The sequence below is a fragment of the Protopterus annectens genome, chromosome 5.part0 (assembly GCF_019279795.1).
Source record: "Protopterus annectens isolate FY-2018-M chromosome 5.part0, PAN1.0, whole genome shotgun sequence".
Classification (NCBI taxonomy): Eukaryota; Metazoa; Chordata; order Ceratodontiformes; family Protopteridae; genus Protopterus; species Protopterus annectens.
In genome coordinates, this window is record NC_056735.1 from 263758368 (window position 1) to 263771138 (window position 12771).

The 12771-nt window shown below is 40.7% G+C and overlaps 1 protein-coding gene across 2 annotated transcripts in view; it reads right to left on the reverse strand.

Moving 5' to 3' along the window:
* CBS (cystathionine beta-synthase) overlaps positions 1-12061 on the reverse strand; it is a 656282-nt gene extending 644221 nt beyond the window's left edge. For both annotated transcript variants that reach the window (XM_044072237.1, XM_044072236.1), the window contains exon 1: positions 11951-12061. The gene's annotated coding sequence lies outside the window, so the exon portion shown is untranslated. The remainder of the gene's footprint in view (positions 1-11950) is intronic.
* Between the last annotated feature and the right edge of the window lie 710 nt (positions 12062-12771).

Here is a 12771-nt window from a genome sequence, read left to right on the forward strand (position 1 = left end):
GTCAGCCAAGTCAAACATGCAAGTCTGTCAAACAGTGAACTTAATCTTGCTTTATGTCTGCACTGAAAAAGGAAATATCCAAGCATGCATCCAGTAGAGCAAATTTTTCAAGTAGAAATTTTCAGATGCCATGTAAGGTCTGAGTTTGAAGACTGGTATACTTTTTCTGTTAGGTTCTGCAGATACCCCTAGCTCAATACAAACAAAAGAAAACTGAACAGTGCTGTGAAATACATCATGTGTCGTAATATAATGCACTCTGCAACCTCACTAACATCAAAATGGGAAAGAGCTTGTGTGGCCATATGAATATACACAAAGAAGGAAACCAAAGGCTTATATTGCTTACATACACCAGTATGGAGTTACGTATATTACTCTCCAACACCATGGTTACTGAAGTTACTACGGACACAATGGACATGGTTTGGGAATTTCTGCTATTAGAGACAGAAATAACTGCCAGATGGCTGACACAGCCCTGTCAGGATATGGGGAATAGGTAGGCAAACCTTCACTAATTTTAAAAGCATGGTCGTTCCTCCATATGTACACTGGATCTACCCAGCTCACACCACTGTTAACATGTAAATTCTGCCCCCTCAAAGGCTCAAAAACTCCTCTCATTTGCTCCATTTTGTTGAATTTGTGCACAGACAGGGAAGATGATCAAGTTTTTATTATTTCCCAGGACTCTGACTCAAATCAAAAAGCACCATCAACTAGAGCAATTGCTGCAGGATAAATAATTTAACTGTAAATTGCAGTCAGGGTACAAGTGGCACTGCAGTACTTTATATTCTCTTTTTACCAGGCCATAAACAAGCAGAGTAGGAAGCCCATTGTACTGGAATGTGTATATCCAATTTCACTGGAACATGATCTGTCACAGTGTTAAAATAGCAACAGGATACAAAAATCAGCAAGGAATACTACCTTATGTAAAACAGAAAGTATCACCATGAAGGTTATCCCAACACTTAACATTAACAGAAAATGAAAAGGCTTATAAGGTACCGTTCCCTTGTAATGACCTAATGAGGAACCTTTCTTTCATAACAGACCAATGATACAGTCCAGGGGTTAAGGTGATGAAAAGTGAATATGACACAGCCTGCATATCAAGAGGTCCCACTACCTCTACTAGCATACTATGCAATTTATGAATTTTATTGACCAGACCCCAATTAATCTTGGCTGCGGGAGAAAAGGTCATTTCATAGGTAATACCTGCCAGTTAGAACCTTCTACCAAAACACCTGACGAGGACTGCTGTATACGAATGCTTCTGGCAAAAACTCAAGGACCCCTAAAAGAGAACTACAAGAGCACATGTTCTACTGAACCAATCTGTTATGCTTCCATGCAATTTTATGGATATGCATCAACTTGGTTAACACACACACATGGTAAAATCAGTAGCCATTCTAAACTGCATAGCACGTATGTATCATTTTGTGATCTCTGTTCTGTTGTCCTGGTGCCCAGATTGTGGCTGAAAAGGGTCCCAGAACCAGTCCACTTATATGGGTATCAATAAATAAATAGATAAATACTTACATGTTTTATCATTTAACGTATTTTATTTAATCATTAAATGTATTTTATTTACATTTGTTTACTGGGGTAGAGCACCGATCCAAAATTGACTATATAACACGTTTACATCACAACAAACATATCATAAATGCCAATGACAGGACATTAAAGTGTAAATTTCTTCCATACACACTGAAACCAGTGCTGAAACTTGCTGAGTCACTGTCTCAGATCACTTTTGTTTCCTGGGTTACTACTCTTCCTGCTTCTGACTACTAAAAGCAAATTGTCCCAGCAAGGCATAACTCTTGGCATTCTGATGTAGTGTGTAGTGCAGTATGCAAAAACATGGTCTAATTTAAGGCTCAATCCTTAATCTGTGTGACTACTCAGACATATTAAAGGCTGCCTCTGGCTTTTTCTACTGTTAAAGTAGACAAACTTGTAATCATCATACAGAATTATTTTGTTGTGGTTAGAAAACTACAGGCACATTTATTGGTACGACATAAAACGGAATGTGTGTACTTAGTGGGATTTCACACTCTTCTGCATCAAAAAACAATTAATAATCCATAAAGTTTATAAAGGAAGCAAAGCTGGACTCAAATGAATCTAAAGGTTAGTGGATTCGTCTATCCCACAGTGAGTGAGCATCTATTTCCCATTTCATACTTAATTTAGTCTGCATATATTAAACAGTATTTTTTTTTTCCTGAAACATCCTGTACAACAATAAAAGAAGCCTCCAGGTCAAAGTCTCCTTTGTTAGAATTCTGACTTATGCTTGTACGCAAGAAATCAAGAAAAGGAAGTCAAATTCAAATCCTGAATTTGCTGTGACACAAAGCTATACTGCGGTGGTGGTGCTGCAGTAGTGTTGTCGCCTCACAGTAAGACATTGTCCTATTCGATTCTCAGCTAAAGAGTCTTCTGTGTGGAGACATGCGTGAATGGGTGTACCTTCGTTGAAGGTTGTGTGTCAGGGCTGGCAACTCGGTACGTAAAAATCTACTGCCAATCATTAGCGGACCGGAGTTCCGCTGTGGCGACCCCTAACCAGGAAAAGCCTAAAGATACAACAGCTGTGACACAAAGCTACCCACGCTCCAAATGTAGGGAGATTTACCTCCACAAAATCAGCTCCAAGATCAGTCACTATACCTCAGACATAAGGGGATTCTTCTGCATTGCCCATAGCCTTCAACCTTCCATGTCCAAAATGAGGAACACTACCGCTCATAATGTGATACAAACTGACAAAATGTGGAACACTTAAAAATAGCTTACTAAAGACTTTCACTAGGATGCTCACATGATGGTTCAAATGTGTTACATTTTCTTTATAAAAAATATTTTTATGAATTAATGTGATTCAGTACTATATACTATGAATATCAGTAAAAAAAAAAAAAAAAAAAAAAAAAAAATAACATTGAATGTGTGACAGACCCTTTCAATGTGGAATTTTGAGATGCACTTATCTAGCCAAACTGGAGGTAAAGCTCTCTCCAACCAAGACTGAACTTGACAGTCAAGAGAAGGTAAACACTTGCACACCACCACCCTCATCACATTGTCTCACTAAATCTACACCACCAAAATCCACACAGAAATACAAAAACATTTGCGGAGGCTCTCAATAATAATCTGATCAAGCAACAGAGACCTCCAAAGCAGAAATGCAAGCAACCTCCACCCCCCAGCACAATCCAAATGACAGATAGCCTGCAGACTCAGTGTGCCACTCAACCACAGCCAATAAGGCAAAACAACGTACCCAACACACTAGTCATAGGTGACTCTATAGTCAGGCACACTGATGTCCCACTCACCAGGCTAAACAAGGAGAAGGTCACTGTCAGCTGCCTGTCGGGTGCCAGGATCCACCACATAACCCACGCACTCAGGTCACTCCACGACAAGTACAAATATGACTCTGTCATTGTCCATGTTGGTGTGAATGACCAGAGACGTACCTCTCTGGACTGCATGAAAAGAGACATGGAAGAGCTCTGCAATCTTGTAATCCAGGCAGGTATGACCCTAGCCCTGAGTAGCATTCTGCCATCACCCAAAATGATACCGCAATACAAGGACAAAATGATTGACTTCAACAATTGGCTAAGCTTCTGGTGTCATTCTAAAGGGATCCAGTATCTGTCTGCCTGGGATGACATGGTCGACAGACCACAATGCTTTGCCAGAGATGGCCTGCACCGGTCACCCCTGGGATTCCAGATACTGGCTGAGATTCTTGCTGCCCCTATAGTGCCTTTTTTAGGCAAGGTTCAAATTATGAATTCACCACTGTAACAGGAACAGGCAAGCAAAAACTGAGGGTGATGCTACTCAATGCTAGAAGTCTAAATCTCAAAATGCCCTCACTTGAGGCACTCCTTAAAATGGAGGAGAACATTGATATCTGTGCAGTGACTGAGACCTGGTTCAAGGCTCCAGACAGCACCCCTGCACTACCAGGCTATAACTCATACCACACTTTTCGGCCATGTAATCTGGACTGGAGAACCAAAGGCGGAGGTGTGTCCATATTCATTAAGGATATCCACACCCCCAGGCTAGTTGCTCAGCATACTGAAGCCAAGATTATCCAAGTGCAACTAACTCTGGGCAGAACTGCAATCCAAATTGTAGCTTGCTACAGATCCCCCACCATGCCCCAGGATTCCCACTTCTCTTTTCTTGATGTACTGGAAAATATTAGGGTTCAACCAAACACCCTAATAATGGGCGATTTCAACTACCCCACCATTAACTGGGAAAACTACTCATGTACCAACTCCTTCCCTCAACGCTTTCTGGAATTCATAAATTCCAATGCCCTGGTTCAACTTATCCACACCCCCACCAGGGGCAAAAATATCCTAGATCTAGTAATTACCAACATGAATGACTGATGTTCCACACCTGAAGTCAACGCCTCATTGGTCTGGTCCGATCCAACCATAAGCTAAATTACCCTAGCTATCCACATCCTGCCCCCACCCCCATTAAGGAAACCACGGGAAGAAATTTCTCCAAAGCCAACTTCATGCTTCTTAAGACAGAAGTGGTGAACGTCATGACACCCATGCAGATGGGACAATACAGTTATGACTACTGAATCCTACACAATTGCACTTTATAAGCACTTATACGAGTGCATGGATCGTGCTATCCCAAACAGAACCAAGACGCTATCCTCCAAAAAAAGGAAGCCAATCTGGTGGTCCCCTGCCATAAACAAATTGTACAACAGAAGGAAGAAACTGTTGCAAAAGAGAGTAAAATCCCATGAGTGAAGGAGATCCCTGGTCAGCCTCAGTACGAAGCTGCGATCCCTAATAAAATCCTCCAAAGCTAGTTACGAAAACAAAATCACCACTGATTCTAAAGACAACCACAAAGCATTCTATAGCTATGTCAAGAATCTCAATGGCAACACTCAGATCTGCTCTGAGTTACAGCACAATGGCACTAAATATACAGAACCAACTGATATTACCAACATCCTGGCAGATAGGTTCAGTGCTAACTTTACCCCATTCTCACCCCCTAAAGAGCCCATCTCTATACCGGAAGAATGCAAAATTCTTGTAATCACGGCTGCACAGGTAAAAACCACACTTTCCAAAGCCAAGAACACAGCATCCTTGGGACCAGACAACATCCCAGGCTGCGTTCTACATTAACTTCAGAACGAACTGGTACCCCACCTAAGTACCATGTTCAATCATAGCCTCACCTCAGGCTTTATGCCCGCTGAATGGCACACAGAAATGGTTATCCCACTCCACAAGGGGGGAGCCACCATGAACCCTGGGAACTACCGCCCCATTAGCCTGACGAGCCTGGTCTACAAGGCCATGGAACGTATCATCATGGAACTTATAAACAAAGACATTGGTAATCTCCAAACTCTGGACCCCACCCAGTTCGGGTTTGTAAAAGGCAGATCATGTCTCCTAAACCTGATAGACTTTTTTGAAGCAGTCACCAAAGCCGTAGACGAGGGTAAGGTGGTTCACACAGCCTATCTAGATCTTGCCAAGGCTTTCGACACCACCCCCCACTCTGGAATTATAGATAAACTCACTAAACTAGGTATACATCCCTATGTCACAAGATGGGTTGCCAAATGGCTCACTGACAGAACCCACACTGTGAAAGTAGCAGACTCCAAATCCGACTTCAGACCAGTGACAAGTGAAGAACCACAGGGTTCAGTCCTGGGTCCTCTCCTGTTTGGTATCTACTTCTCTGAAGTACAGGCTAACACAGAAGGTCATTGGCTAATGAAGTTCACAGATGACTGCAAACTAGGAGCCATAATCGAAACTCCTAACAACATGGACACTGAGAAAGATGCCTGGTGTCAAAGTCATGGCCTCAAGCTCAATGCCAAAAAGTGCATTGTCATCCCCTTTGGTAAAAACTCTGTACCCATGAACTACAACATAGGCGGTAGTATACTTAACACCAAAAGTGTGATAAGAGATCTTGGGACACAGGTAGACAGTAGTCTCTCCTTTGATAATCACATCGCCACAACAGTCAGGAAATCCTTCTATGTGGCACAACTCATCACAAAAGGTTTCTCATCCAGAAAAAAAAGAGGTCATCCTTCCCCTCTACTCATCACTCATTAGATCCATTATAGAGTACAATGCCCCTTTTGGTATGTACCTCACAAAATATCTTCAACAACTGGAAAGGCCACAGAAATGCCTCACAAAGAGAATTACCGGCCTCAAACAGATGCCCTACACAGACCATCTCAAAAAACTCCAGCTTTACTCCATCGCATATCACTTACTCAGAGGTGATCTCTGCCTAACATACAAAGCTATGTCAAACCCATAGCTGTTGGACATGCTCCACTTAAAGAAGTCCCAATCCCTCCGAGCTACAAGCTCTAGGGACCTAAACCTTGTCACCACAATAAACAGAACATGCCGGAGGGATAGAGTCCTGCCCCAGAGACTTCCCATACTCTGGAATAAACTACCTATCTATATCAAACAAAGCTCCTCATTAGTACTCTTCAAGAAAAATCTTGATGACTGGATGGGAAATAAGAAATTCACCCCGGGGATCACTTCTGTGGCTCTGCTCGACAGTGGCACAGGAAAATAATTTTCTTGGGTGGCAAAAGCCAGGGTACCTTTTTGGCTGGGCTTGTATGGGCTCTAGGGCCGATAGCCTAGTACCTACCTATGAACTAACATTCTGAATTCTGCTCAAGTTCAAAACCTAGGAATATGAGGTCGTAATTTTCTTCTGTATACACTGTGCAGGGGGCAAAGCTTTCCACATCCTGTACCCCTTGACTAAAATAAGCAACTCCACAGTTCTTGTATGACAACGAGGGGAAATTTCCTTGCAGCAAAATCCTAAGCTTTGTATTAGTGCAGTACGTCACAGGATGCCAGTAGCAAGTCTCGCCTAAACTCTGCCGACCATCCAACAATCACAGACATCTTAGTAAACTTAAGTAATAGTAATATCAATAATGGCATTAATATTCATTGTCTATTCATAGATTACCCTTTTCCTCAATATAGTGTGATCTCAGAGTTGGTATATTTAATTAGAGGGAGTGGGGGTGCAGCCCCCACATGGAGGATGTGGAGGGGCTTGGCCACCTGCAAAAATGAAGGAAAAAAATAGCACTATATCTGCAAATATTATCTTTTTGTCTTTTGCAGGGGGCAAGCCCCCCCTGGACCCCCCATGTGAGGGGCTGCACCCCACCCACCCCCACAAATTAAATATACCAACTCCGAGATAGCTCTACATTGAGAAAAAGGGTTAAGTACGAATAGACAATGAATATTCATGCCACGTCAGCATAGCTGTCAATTATGCATGCTTTCCATATGATGACATGCCCCTTTTATTTGTCAGTCAGTAAGACCATGCCCACATCTGCGCAGAACGGCCTGTGAGGTACTGCACCAATACAAAGCTGCATCCTTTTAAAGAGTGCATTTTTTGCACTAAATAACTATTATGAAAGTGGGACAATCGCAACCAAATTATGCTATCCATTTTGCATATCAAAATCTAGACCTAGAATGACTACAGCTGGACTGACATGCCCATAAAATGGACTCCAGGGCAGATATGGGCACACTGATCAGGAAAAGGAGAGTCTAACGTAAAGGCACCACATCAGACTCTCCAAAAGAAAATGATGGAAAGAATGTCTTTCTGGACATATATGGCATTATAAACATAGCTGAATAAAATTGGCAATTACCTCTATTAGTCACAAGAATGGAGTACTGTGCAGTCTTTTAGGATGGCTTTACAGTGTATCGTCTAAAGAAAAATAATCTGATACAGGAAAACATTGTACACAAACTGGTGTTCCTGAACTACTGAAATCCAAACAATCCAACATTTACTTGTAAATTAACACTTAAAAAAGAAAACCTCCCTCCCTTCAGAAAACAAAGGCCATTGCTTCAAAAATTGTGAACCAATTTCTGCACTGCTGTACTCAATTCCTAATGGCTAGTGAATTCAGAAATAACTTACAACTTATTTATTAACAAATCTTGTGAAACAACGTGGGCCTACTGCTGAATGATGCATCTAACAAAATGAATGCATTTTTTTACAATCATTTATTTGTAAACTGCTTAACCGTGATGATCATCTTTGCTACTTTCTCCAAGCTTAGCAGACCAGAGTTCTATAACTATTCCATGTGGACCTTACAGCATTTACTACTTACTGGAATGGTTTTCCCTTGAGGGCACTTATGAAACATAGGAAAGAACTTGGAACCACAGAGAGTGTCTTGTGGCTATTTGTTTTAACCACTTTAACATGGATCATTTTTATGTTACCGTTAGTTCATATCTATGCCCAATACTTCAGGGAAGTTTGCAAGTAACAGCCTGTAACTTTCTTTTTCTTCATTTGGATCTGGTCTGCTGCACTGTGGACAATACTATTTCAGTTTGGACATATAACATAATTTTGGAGTCCAGCCACTTGACCTCATGGGTACACTGCTTTGCTTTTTTTAAAGACCATTTTGTAACATTACTGAGGGATTTGCAAGCTACCTTTGAGGTTGTGTCTTTCGGCTTTTCCTGTTTAGGGGTCGCCACAGCGGAACTCCGGTACGCTAATGATTGGCAGTAGATTTTTACGTGCCGAGTTGCCAGCCCGGACGCACAACCTTCAACGAAGGTACGCCCATTCACACGTCTCCACACAGAAGACGCTCTAGCGGAGAATCGAACAGGACATCTTACTGTGAGGCGACAACGCTACCGCAGCACCACCACCGCAGTGTACAAGCTACCTTTGATAATGTACATTAATGGATTTTTTTCCCACAGTGTATTCACGAGCTGTCATTCATGTTGTTTGGTGCCCTTTTATTTCCAAAATTTTATTTGAAAGACTATATATTCTGCTTTACCATTAGGCCCGTCGACTGCACTGTTGAGTTCTCTCATGATTTACTGTTGAAGTTTTACATTATTTACTTTAGTTTTCGAATATATTTTGTATGTAGTTGTGCTGTAGCTTTAGTTTTTCTGAATCGTTATATTGTTTCTATAGGCTGTTATTTTTAATTTTAGTTTCTTCCCACTTTTTTTGTCTTATTGCTCAATTTGACTTTTTTTTTTCATTTGCAGTCCTTTTTCATTTTATCAGCCATAATAAAGTCATATTGCTTTCACTGAAGAAAAAAATATTACTAGAATTAAAGATCCTTGACTGCCTCAGGATTTTCTGGTTGACATTCATGTCTTAGTTTCCTTGCAGCTCCATCTACTGCAATGCTGTTTACCCTGGACTTCAAGACACTCAGACTGACCAGCTGCAGCAGAACTCTCAGCTATCCCTGATTTTCAGTGATGCTCCTGATCTTGGTTCAAAATGTTGCTTCATCCCTTCTAAAACTGGCATTTTTGTGAGAAGAGGTGGTGAATTAAACTTATATAACAATAATTAGAGTTCTAGACTAATTTTACTTCAGAAAATGCATATTAATTCACATTTTCTTATTCTGCCAACTTCTGAAGTCAACAGTAATAATGTTTTAAAAAAACTGCCCCAGATTATTTCCAAATTTGACCTGGATTCTAGAGGTAGAAGGTTCAGAGTTACGAGATGCATTTGGTGCAAAACTTCAAAGCCTGATTACTCAGTAGTTCTTATCATTTGCAACCCCCCCCACACACACACACACACACACACACACACACACACACACACACACACACACCCCATGCTGTAGAGATTACACTAGCTTACTATTGCATTGTACATTGTTGTCATAAAATGTGTGCTGTTTTTTTCTTTCACTGCATAACACTGGTCCTTCCTACTTGAGTCAGTTGTTCCGTACTACCAATTCAGGTTTTGTGCTCTTGAGGTTGTTGATAACAGTTTCTTGGGTATAGTCAGGAAATGTCTACTGTTTGGTCATTTGTTACCAGGCCCCATATCTTTGGAATCTTCTGTCTTTGTGGCTTAGGAATGTGCAATACTTTGTTCAATTTCAGGCAATCCTTTGTCTTGTTTATTTTATTGTGTATTTAGCAATGCCTCGGCTTTTCAGCTCGTTGACATAGACCTATTGCTTACACTTTGTATTTATAATGTCTTTGTTACCATTTAAAGCTAGTTATTCTGCATCAGCACTTAATGAATAAGCATCTAAATAAACTGAAGCTATGGCTTTAAAAGCTGCTGACACCATGAGTAGATGAGTTATAAAGCATGCAAATTTGCTTCTCAAAAGTCTTATCCTGTTATGCAAGCTCATAATGTCATTGTGTATTCCTCATGATGCTTTATACATCACCATGCTCTACATATATACTGTTCTTTTAAAGTACCAGTGCTGTGGATGAATAACAGTACTTACTGGCTTACAACACGAAACTAACTACACTTCACTTTGTTGTGTCACTCTCTAAAGAAAATAACTCATTTCACCCTCATCCCACTTCACTTTTTTGGCTGTTTGTTACTGGCTACTGAGCTGCACCCCCATCCCCATTAAAGAGAGAGAGAGAGAGAGAGAGAGAGATACATTTTGCTGAATTTGAGAAACAGGGAATCATCTGATCTACTGTCTACTAGTAGTCAAGATCGATTCCTCGCAGCTTTAGGATGTGGCGTTCAATCCCTATCTCTGGTGAATGCAAAGTTTCCCGATGTATACGACAGTAATCTCCCGGTATACTTAAAAAAAAACGCTTAACTGGTTGCCCTAAACTGCCCACCATATACAGTGCACGTACCCTTTGTCGTCTAGAACGTGGCTAAAAAGCCTCTAAGACGACGCTGTGCAATTATTAACTATCTCTTCCCAAAACTGACATGTAAAAATACACTTTATCGCCTTTGTTTTACACTAGTTGCCACGATATCACATCACACAGACTGCATATGATTTTTTTTTAATTTTGGACACAGAGTAGCATGCCCCAGAAGTAACATGTTTGTCTGAATCAGGAACAATCACCGCTATCTTCACGGGTATCTAGTGTTGTCCAGTACTGTACGTACAATCAGCTGGTTAATAAGACACCAGGAGCAAAGTGGAGAGGTGTCCTTGGCACGCTGCCACAGCAGTAAAAGCGATCATGCCAATTTGTGTGATCAAAGCATAAACAGCGGCTGGAAAACAAACTCTTCCATTTGCCATTCTGAGCTTTCCATATATAATTCTCATGAGCTATTAACTAACTTTATCCTTCAACAATTTCTCAGTTTAATAATTATCTGGCATTTAGTTAAAAATATCTATTAGACATTACACACTTTATTTCCGGAATGAGAGAGTAAATGGTGCTAATTAAATAAGACAAGCATTGCATTAGTATTTGTTCCAAGTTAGGGAAAACCGGTTACTAGCTGCTTCATGTTAAAGTTTGCTCCAAATAAGATGAAAGACTTATGCTAATAGCAGTTCGGTAACGGCGTTGTTCAAACAAAAGATGTCGATTAAGTAGAAATCTTCAAGGCAAGTCCGGGGAGTACGTACTATTTTCTCATAACCCCATTCAAGATGCAAGTAAATAAAAAATTGCCAGCTAAGTCTGCTACAACATACCACCTTTTAACGCACATATATATGAACCTATGAACCTATATATGGACATGACTACATTAAAGTCAATATAAGTTTGTAATTATACAATCAATAAAAAGCAACACTTCTGCGTCAGCATTTAACAAACGAAATCTAAACAGAAGGCTTCTTACGTGCGACCAGATGGCGTTTTAACTATACAACGCAATAGTGATTCACACCCTAAAAGATGCTACCTTAAAATGTCATTGTAGAAATACGTCATTATATTCATGCTCTACTCAATAAACTACTGATACCACACTAAATTAATGCTGCAAAATACATAAAAGTACTCACGCTTGTAATGTACTTTTTGTTATCCAAAAATCTTAGGCAACAACCGTTCCCAACATGCACACTTCATGCAGCATCTGCGGCTCGCGCTCGGAGTGGAATGCTATTTGCTGCTGAGGATACCAGCCTCTTCGCTTATTCAACTGCAGTTGGCTGCCGTGGGGGTGTGGAGGGCAAACCTCACCAATCACAGGCGTCCGAGTCAAACGTGTAGTGTACCCACAGATCTTGCATCAGGCAAACAAACCTCAATGCATCCCTGGGGCTGAGCTAATGATTCAGGTAAATTTCAACAGCAGTTTTTTTGGCGTGCTTAAAAAAGTTTTAAGTCAGGATTTCCACCAATACCTGTACGCTGTACCTCATTGTGAGGAGCATTCCACATTCTGAGTCTTAAAAAAATCCACCTAGTTTAGAGATGTCACACTTAAATTGATACGACGTTTTAGCCAGGTGTCCACAACAAATAATAATGCAATCATTATTTCAACAAAAGACAAAATAAAATAACAACAGTGCCACATTTTTACTGTGGTGTAACCTTCCCAGTTGTAGTTGTAAATATTCTACATTTTACCTATCTGTTTCACTTTGTGAGAAGTAGTGTTCCGAATTTTTTAAATTAAAAGCTATTACATGGTGACAGATATTGTACAAGTGACAAGAGCTTCCTGAAAGGGCAGAGTCTCTAAATTAAGCAAGTATGGAACAAGAATTTCCCTATATGTGGAATGTGGCCGCGCAGAGGTGGCAGACAATGGTTGTTAAGGTCAACAATGTGAGACCAGCAGAATGAGAACGAATGAAAGCACCACGCCATACAT